This window comes from Topomyia yanbarensis, chromosome 2 (assembly GCF_030247195.1).
Source record: "Topomyia yanbarensis strain Yona2022 chromosome 2, ASM3024719v1, whole genome shotgun sequence".
Classification (NCBI taxonomy): domain Eukaryota; kingdom Metazoa; phylum Arthropoda; class Insecta; order Diptera; family Culicidae; genus Topomyia; species Topomyia yanbarensis.
In genome coordinates this window covers 38,746,982-38,757,465 of record NC_080671.1, presented here as the reverse complement: position 1 = coordinate 38,757,465, position 10,484 = coordinate 38,746,982, and the positions used below count along the sequence as shown (strand labels likewise).

General features: G+C 37.2%; 1 non-coding gene across 1 annotated transcript; it reads left to right on the top strand.

Moving 5' to 3' along the window:
- The first annotated feature begins 3,662 nt into the window (after positions 1-3,662).
- On the top strand, positions 3,663-3,734 carry Trnam-cau (transfer RNA methionine (anticodon CAU)). Its single transcript has one exon. It is a non-coding gene; the product is annotated as a tRNA-Met (tRNA).
- The last annotated feature ends 6,750 nt before the right edge of the window (positions 3,735-10,484 follow it).

Sequence of the window (10,484 nt, the reverse complement as noted above, 5' to 3'; positions counted from 1 at the left end):
TCAACTATTACTGAAGAAGACACGTCAGTGTTCAATATCAGTAAAAAGCAACAGTTTTTCATTATTAGTTGTCGATAGTGGAATTAAACGGAAGACACCTGTCTCAACAAGTTTAATTGTGACATTCAACTAAGTCGTTTGAATTTCAAAAAGTTTTGAATTTTGTAAGAAGTTACAGTTTGAATTGCCTTTGCTCCTCGCCATTGGTGGTTGAGTGAAATCCTAAGATTCGAACCTTATCTTCGTCGTACAGATACGGTCCCTATAGGGATTATAATCAACCGCTTCGAATGGGTAGGGCGATAATAGAAGCAAGGCAAAAATGGGCTTATTACACTATTTTGATTACGCTTAACATTATTCAAGTTACGGTGTTCGAATGCGCATTTTCGCAACTGTCAAATCTTCTATGGTGACATGACCTTGTTGCAAGCAACATTGCATTCAACTGGTTTGCGATATCTATATGCATACATGTTGGCGTTTGCCCTGAGGTGAGTCTATAGAACTGTTTCGAACGTTTGTCATATAATGTCAACTAAACGTCTAAGTCGGGTAAAAGTTGTATAATTGTAATTTGTAATATCATTGTATACGATAAAAATATCTGCTAGTAAAACTTTGAGTTAAGTCAAGGAAGTAAAAGTATTGTTACTATGCAATTCATTATAGCCGTTGGCTAATTCAATAACAGGGGAAAATAGGTTAAGGCGGGCATTGGGGGTAAGATTAACACGGTCAAACCTCCCAGCCCCACCAAACCAAAATCAAATATTTGAAATTGAAAAAAAAATGACTAATTTAATTAAATATGGTGCAATAAAACTTTTTGAAGGATATTCTATGATCACTACATTAAGAATCTATTGTTTTAGGCATCACGAGGACTTTTGGAAAACAGTGAGAATTGGATCATATAACTGAACTCTTAAAAAGATTGATCGTCTTTAAAACAAACTGCCTCACCGAAAAATAATTTTTTGCTAAAATATATCTTTTTGAGAATGCGCAAAGTTGACATAAAACCTCAATGTGATTTACAAGAATAATAATATTGTGAAAAATGATGAAAAATTACTTTTTCCGTTTGGTCAGGTTCGGTTTTACTGAGCATTTGATTTTTGTTGTGTAATCAATTATATAAATAGCCTTTAAGTAGGATTGGAATTAATCAAATTTCAAAATATTTCAAATTAGTGGCTATAAATGGTGTATATATGAGTGTTAAATTTAATGGTGTCATATAATGTTGAAAAACAAGGACTCGTTTTGGATTTGCGAGCTTTAATAGTGAAGAAAAATAAAATTACCGCTCGAAAAAAAAAATTGTTCTCCGTCACAATCACATTATTTCGGAACTTTAAACTTTGGATGTTTAGTATTTTCGAAGTATATTACAACGTAAAGCGGCACTTCTTCTAATAAAATAATGTTGTAGGTAAATCCTCCTAGCAGTAATTAAGAAGTACATTTTCTTCAAATTTAGTTCGAGAGTTAATGCCTTCAGCAAAATTTTCGAAAATGCTATTTCAAACAACTTTGTTGAATGGGGCGGTCAAAGTGTAGTTGGTAAGTCGACTGCCTTGTACGTTTCTCACCTAGATTCGATTCCCAAACCCCGCACATAAGGTCAGAAATTGTTCTAACCTGAAAACAGAGCCGAAAGACCCTATGGTTAACGCCCCTATAAAATCAAAGTGAAAAGAAAAACTTTGTTGAATACATTCCACAACTAAGTTTGAAGAAGACATAAATATTTCATGTGTTCAGAATATCGAAATAAATTAGACTATGCGGTCAGTGTTAAGTCAGACCGGACTAAGTGATATTGTGTTGATTTCGAGAAAAACGAATTTAAAGTTTGAATCGCAGCATCCTTTACATTATAATTTAACATTAATTTTTTGCTATAATTCTTGCTCACTGTTACATATTTCAAATCAGCTAAAAGTCGAATGTAGCTGAAGAAATTCTTTTTCCAGCGCTATGATCATCTCATTTTTATGGTTTTGCGACTCAGCCCGGTCTGACTTAACACCGACCATATGTGAAACAAAACTTTTAAAACGAGTTATTCTGAATTCTGATCTTACTGTAATTGACAAATCTCTTCTGCTGTGTATAAGCAAAAAAATCACATTTTTTTTCAAGTCTCTAAAGTTTTATTGGGAAGAAATAGCTTTAAGAAAATTTATTGAATATTGTTTTGTGTATCGATATATTGCATTTATGTAGTTTTTAAAATGACATTTTCAACAACTTTGCTGAAGACACCAAATCTCTTACTATTTTTGAAGAGTTACTTCACCATAATCACTTCTAGGAGTTTTCATCACCAAAATTATTATATCAAAATATGAGCTTTTTATGTTGGAAAGCTTCTTCGAAGTTGATTAATCTTCAAAGTTGATGATTTCGAAATTCTGCGATCTTGACCGTTAGAAAACCATTTGAACTTTTAAAATTGCACTTAGTACTTTCATTCTTTGACTTTCTTGACATATTACAAAAGATATAAAAAGCATCTTTTTTTTATTTCGACTATAGAAGTTTTAACCTTTCGCCTCTTCGAGTTAGGAAAATCTCTTATGAAAAATTTCTAACCCTATGTGCGGGGTCAGGTCTCGAACCCAGGTGCGCTGCGTATAAAAGGCATCTGTTAGACTAATTTTGTTTCTGAACTTTCACTAATTTATCCAACTTACATTAAATTTTAGCTTTTTCAAAAAAAACAACGATTTTCATCAAACCTTCCCCCCCCCCCCCCAACCAAATTTCTGGCTACGCCACTGTGTTAGCTATAACGGACACAGCAAGGCAGGGAAAGATGGCCATATTTCTTACAAATCAGAATGCCGTGAAAGAAAACATCATTGATTGGACGAGATGCGTCACACTCTACCCTTTTTTTTTGCCCCTTTTTACCATTGCCGCATGTCCATCTTTCTCATCCCAATTAGAATGACGATTTTGTGCATCCTTTTTACAAAAAAAAATCAACATCTTTGTGTTTAAAATTGAATTAGTATAAAGTACTATATTGAAGGAATATTATTTCAAATCGCGGTTTATGTGCGATCTACGAGCAATGCATTAATGGATGAGTAGATTTTTCCATTTGACCTTAAGGTGTCCGTCTTTACCCACTTCCCCCCACATACGTAGCTACATCAATTTTGCTAAACACTATTGAATTTGTATATTTGAGAAATCATACATAACCAACCAACAGGATTGCATCATTTGTTTGCTCTCGTACTTAAAATGTTTGTTCCCGTAACCAACTCTTGCTTCCACTTATTCCGGAGCAACGACGAACAAAGAAAACTTGCTCCTGTTGACTTGCCGCCAGAAGAAGAAAAAAGAGAAGACGACAATATCTTCCCAGATTCATCTGCTACTAGAACAAACCTAAATACGAAGGTTGACACCTAGAGTGTTAACACGGTGAGAACAAGACACCTTCTTCCCAAGAAACAGTATCATAACGAAAATGGTGAAATACTTGTGCACGATCGCCACCGATACCCGAATCTAGTACTCAAATAATCCTATTACATATTTGAACCAAACCAGCGAACAAAGATAACGACCATCAATTTCAAATAAGTATGGTGATAATGGGAACATACCCGGCGCCTTAGCGGTAATTTGACACCAACAGCAGAGTGGCGCAGTGGAAGCGTGCTGGGCCCATAACCCAGAGGTCCGTAGATCGAAACTACGTTCTGCTATATAATATGTTTCTTTTGTTTTTTTTCATGCCCGTTTTGATTTTTCCTTACAAAAAATAGAACTTATTACAGGTGTCAAGTTAGGCACCGAAAAAATTTGTTGAATATCGGAAATAAAAGCGTTATGTTAGGCACGAAAATCCTTTTATTCGTATTTTTAGCAAATCAAGATGAAATTTATTTTAATAATTCTTGTAGTATTTACTATCAAAGGAGAAAATACCTCTACCGCACATTACAGGTCCTAACACGAACAAATTACTACTGCCAATAGTTCCTGCGTGATTTGCATTGACATGATGTATATTTATGGTTTACATTCATAATTACAACTTCGTTCACAACCAATTATTATGTTGTTCAATACATGCTTTCTTTTGAATGCTCGATTTCGCTTTAGAATCAGTTTTCACGCATATGAAATAAAAAAGTTCTCGAATATAAATATAAAAAGCACAAGTGCCGGAATAACTTTCATAAGAAACGGCTAAGTTTCAGTAATAGCAGCGAAAAAAAGTCTCAAAAAAGGCTGTGCTACGTTACGTGCACAGATGGCGGACGACAACCAGCAGTAATTTAAACTGGACATTACAAAACGACTAAAATGTAACTGGCACTACGCCCTATACTTGCCTATTGTAATAAAGTGCAGAAATCAGTGGCTCACTACTACCATCTAACGCTTTCAATTCTAAGAGTCACAATTTTTGGTTCGATGAGATAAAAAGATGGGTAGGTAATGTCAGAGACATAACCGAAGTGAAGTAGAATACACTTAGGCTGGTAACTCGAATGCTGCAATTTTTACTATCTTCTGCATGGTTGCATTAAATTCAGCTATCAAGTATTGAAATTGCGGTCCTACCTCGAAACTTGCAAACGTCCGCCCGAGACACATATGTGGCAAAATTCAAGTGCTAGGTTGTTCCCAATCTTCCAGTGGGTAATTATTTTTCAAGTGAATAGTACTACATTTACTACTCACATTATGGAATATTTCATTAAACATATGTATAGTGGGATCAAAAGGCATTCGTCTAGCTGTTTTATTTTAGAGATAGTCCAATTTAAAGCATGGCATGCATAAGTAAAATAAATTAAAGGCCAAATCGGATAACAAATACTATTTCGACTCACTGGAAGTTAAACTCACTCCACAGTTAAAAGCCAGTAGAATGGCAATTGCGCGTGGAATGTCAGCATCAGAGAGTTCAGGCGAATGTCCTATAAAAATAATATATTCAAACCTTAATCAACCAGGTTTCTTCGTAATAACCCTGCAATTGTCACGTATGATAATATCCGACAACAAATGTAGTACATAACAGGACATTATTTTCAACGGAGCATTTCACTTGTAGAGCAGTGAAATTCGCAAACAAAATAAGTAAAATGAAAATCCCGTTTCACGTTTCCCAGTTTGGCTCCAGTATCAAACCATCAACAGAAACTTATATCAGTATTCAACAAACCAACAAAGTCTCCTTCAAATCGTCAATCGCAGCCACACTACCGTTTGCTAGAAGAAAACTAATAAAAGAGCACACTCCTTCACAGTGCACCCTGGAGCGCGCGCTGTGGTGAATTTATTTGAGAACGCCACACATAATTGAAAGAGCAAGAGCAAGGATGCAAAATGCCTACCTTTTCTGCGGCTGGAATTTTTTCCGCCTACATTCTCATTTCTCTTTCGACGCTGCTATCGTTCGCTATTGCAGGACGCCCAGCGCTGTACGGCAGTCTGTAAACAAAGCAGTAGCATGACAAAAAATACTGCCCCCAGTACAGCCTTCAGACGCGAGCGGTACAGCTTCTCTTTCCTTATTTTACACTTTTTAATATTTTTAATCTAATCAATAATTTCAATCACAAACGCCGACAATGAATGCGGTTCGTTTACACCACGACCGGCATCAACGCTTTCGTGTGCGGGCCTCTCCCTTTGACTACGCAGGGAAAAGTGTACAAAGCGAGAGAACAAGCTTTACTACGCCACACTCTCACCGAGCAGTCGGAGTACAGCAGCAAAACAAAAATGTATTCTACTGCTCTACAGGAAAATGTACTCGGTTTGGCTACCGTTCTGGCAAGAGCTGTAGTGATGCGTCGCTGTAGCGGGCTGTACGGCTTGTGCAAATGTAAATATACCGAAAAAATGTAGTTTACCAGTACCTTTGGCATCCCTGAGCAAGAGAGTGCTGTCTCTCGCACGCAACCACTCCATCGCACAGTGATCACCTTCCATACAAAAGTCGGACAAAATCTCAAAAGTGGCCGGAATTTGATGAAAACTTTACATTAAGGTAATTTTGTGACGCTGAATTCATAACTTCGACTAAATCGAATGGCAACTATAAGTCCAGCGAATAACCTTTAAAATGAAACCAGTTCAATCCTAATCGGAGTCTTAACTAACAAGATATATTCATTTGAATAATTTAGGTTTGAAAACAGTGTTTCTCAGAATTGATCATCTATTTCATCTTTGAAGTTCTGTAAAAAATCGAACTATCGGCCTCGGGACTTTATGTTTTGAGAAGACTTTATTCAACCTGTTAAGAAACAGGGAAAAATGATAAATCATGAAAAATCTTAAATAAAATTTTGAGGCTTTGTCCGGCTAGGCGACACTGTGCATCGCCTTGAAATTCGTTTATTTAGCTCCAAAAGAAAGAGCGTTCCGTTTTTTCTGTGGTCTGTGATCATTGTATGCATAAAACTGGCGCGCCTGTACATCATTGAAATGATGCCTAGATCTGACGGAACGTAACGATGCTTCGGAAATGATGCTTCGATCTGACGGAACGTACCAACTACTACGAGGTCAGAAAGCAAACTGACGATTTTTTCTTATGTGCTGCTTATTATTCGCCTCTTCGAAGGTACGGTAACGCCATCTATTAAAGTTTTAACTGTGAGTGAAGTGTATGTAAACAAACGATGGTGATTTTTCACCAACTTTCGGATGTATTTTTTATTAACTTTCGGCAATATCCACTTCCTAACGTATGTGACAATTGTTAAACTAACTTTCGTTAAGTTTTATTATAGCGTGTGTGGTTCTTTACCATTGGCTGTTTACAAAAAAAAATCGGAATGGTTTTACATAGATATTCCAAATATCAATTTTCAAATTAATTTTTTTGAATGAAAACACATCCTAATTGTTAACTATAATAACAAACCAGTAGATCGCATCCCTAATAAAACACATTTGAACACCATATTAGATCTCGTGGAGAATGGACCTCAAAAGCTGCTCGGATTGTTATAAAAATTTAATACTTGAGGACGACGGCCGTAGTGCTATAAGGAATAACAATGATACGAAACCGACATGCCGAACGGTGTGTGTTGTTCCTGGTTGTAAGCAGAGATATCGCCGGGAATATCATTTCATTCTTTCCCAGCAGAATACGATACCTGGATTGGGTTCCACGGCTCCGGTTGAAAATCGAACCATCGAAAACTTCCCGTGTATGCAGTCTTCATTTTACTGATCAATTAAAAATATGTGCTGCCGTAAAATATAAATGTAATTCATACTTTAGCAAATGATACAAAACTACCATTACGTGTTTGCACTTCCCTTTGCCAGCTTTACGGGAACACAAATATGACCACTCTGAGAAAAACCTCTTCGTGCGGATTTTTATTGTGTGAGGTTCGGAACTTGGCGAGGATGACTGAGGGCATGTAGAAACTATACCTAATCCGTCTTTGTGTACTTCTTCCACTCCAACTATTAGCAAGTCTCCATCGTTTAACACTCTTTCACCTTCCACTACTAAACGGCTTCCACCAGCAGCGTAATTGAAAACGTCTGACAAATTCACCAGTACAGTGCATGTTTGGTTTTCTTCCATTGAAGACTCCTGGTGATATAAATATGGTAACAGAAAATCATTATTTTATTTTAATACACTAATGCATTAAATAAAAAAATACCACGAACTCTAAACATATAATACACGATATGAATGTTCAACCAAAAAGTAGATTTTCATTCATATTTTGGCTTTTGAAAACGTACTTGTTTCATGACTCACAAAAATGACTTAATTTTAGGCGATAAAATAAACATCTCATAGAGCAATTATTTATTAATTCTCAATTAAATTAGAATATTTAATACTTATTTGTTAGTTTTGAACTTACCATTTTTAATAATAATGAAAAACTAGTTGAAAACGGTACGTTCAAAAATGTCACTTTTTCTACTCATTTGTTTACATCCGACTTCACGCTCATGAGCTGTCAGACCCAGCTTCGTAGTCGCGAATGTGTGTCGCGGTTCATTGGATGCAGCGCTGCCAATATTCCAGATTTATCTGGATTCTTCCAGATTTTTCCCAACTGAACAGACATTCGCTCAAGCCACACGTTTTGCCAGATTTTTTAAATTTTGCCAGATTTTTCAAATATTCTGAATTCTACGTTACACCCCAGAGGGAATACCATTATACCAGATTTATCTGGCACAGCTAGCTTTTAGGTCGCTGTCAAGTGTCAGATTTTGTCAGGCATATTTATTTGTACTACCAGATTTTCTTTGTAAAATAGTGGCAAAGAGGCGGTCCTAGCAACGCTCGCTGCTTGTTTGAATTGTTCGGACCAATAAGCGCTGATATTTATCACTTTCACAAAATACATTTTTTTTTTATTCGTTTATTTGACACGGCTCAATGCATTAGCTTAGAGGAGCCATGGGTCTTTTATATATTTACAAGAAGTAAAAAATAAAAATAACAATAAATTTTATTTTTAATTTGCAAGATCCCGTGCGCGCAACTTTCTATTGCGAGCGGAGATCTTTTTTCGCGTCGGGAAGTTGTGCCTTCTTTCGCCAACTTCGGGGTTATCCATGTCTGTCTCGTTGTTGTTTACGTCCGTATCATCATCTATATTACTGCCATGATACTCACGATCAGATGTTCTTCCTGGCTTCTTGCCCTTGCGGGTCACGAATGTGAACACTCCATCCTTGGTAGTAGCTTCTTCGCTGGTGGCATTAGTTGTTGAATTTGTAGTACTTGACGCAGCTTTAGCAGTTGTCATTATTGCCTGAACAGCGGCCACAAATTTGGCAACCGTTTGTGGTTCAGGTAAAGATATTGGAGCCTGTGTGTTGGTATATCTTTCTGTAGATGAGCTTTCCTCAGCTGTTTCTGGGCAGGGTTGTCCGTAATGTGCCGTTTGTTCACAAAACTGGCACGTATTAGTTTGTCCTTGCTATGTACAAAGAGTTCGCTGTGTAATGGTATCACCCCCTTCTGTGTTGTACTGCAGGGGAATGGGTTTGTCTACCCGCATTCTCGCCACAAAGACACCATTTGAAATACCTGGGAAGTAGTTTCTCCATGTGGCCTCCGTAATAGATTCCACTGCTCCGAAATGGGACATGAATCGTTTAATTGCCACCTTGCAAGTAAGTGGAGATAAATCATGTAATTTAACTTCAATATTCCCATTATCCATGTATATAGGGATCTTGATTTCAGCGTTGTCACAAACAAGCACGTGATTTAAGTTGTTCTGCGAAATGAATCTTTTCGCCTGGGCGAATTTGTTGAAGGTTATCAGCACCGCAAGCCTGACGTGCTCAAGCTGTATGCAGGTGACTTCCGAAAACTGAAGCTGCATTTTCGCCTTCAGCAGATGTTCCACATCACGAATACTTGGTCTTATGCGAAAAGACCTGAAGTCAATGGCCACTGTGTTAGGCCGAATAATCACGTTTTGTTGATGAGACTCATTCATCTTGATAGATCACACAAGAATAAAAATAACGGTATCCTTTGTTCTACAGACAATGCGCACAAGTTACTGTTTTAGCGTTCGCTTTGCACTGGCTCGGACAGAAGCAGGAGCACACTGAGTATCGTGACCGATGCCTTTGATAGTTGAAAATAGACTGAAATACATTATTTTTGTTATTTATAGTAATAATACATTTTACGGATTCAAATACAATATACGTGCACATATTTCCGATCAGATAGTGCTGCAAAAATATAGCGATTTCGATCAGTACAACAGAAGTTATTCACATTTGAGAACTGGGAAAATATCTAAGCATAAGCATAAGAGATCGCCCGTAGTTGCTACTCCGTTATTGACCAGAACCAAATTAGGTTGCAAAATGTTCATTGGAACAACATGCTTGGGAATAACATTGTACAATCTATATTGGTCCCTGCATGCTGATCAATACCGACGCCGGCCACGTCCGAATGCAGATCTTCTGGGAAAGGAAGGAATATTAGTCCGATACTTGTTGCTACTAGAGACCGAGGAATCCTCTGCATCTCCCGATGTATCACGGGAAGGGGAGAGTTGTTAGTAAGTGTGCCAATAGCGTTATCATATAATAATTGCTCTGGGCAGCCGGCTGCCGAGAATTTGGGACATTTATCATTTGTTGTATTAATACGATTAGCAAAATAAGCAACTTGAACTCCGGATAGCCGGATATAAGGAGCACATGTTATATTTTTTAATTATATTTAATCACGCGACGATTTTTTTCGATTCATCAGACTCTTCCATAAGTGTCGCGGAGTTGGTAGTTTAGTTAGTTTTCGAGAACACGATCGCTCGAAAAAGATCTTGTTTAGTTTTCGGTACTTTTTAAACTCTGGGTAGCCGGCTACCGAGAGTATCCTATGTTTTCTAAACAAAAGCAACTTCAACTCCGCCGATCGTGGGAGTATTGCTTGCAAAAACTAATCTTATCTGCGTAATGGGCCG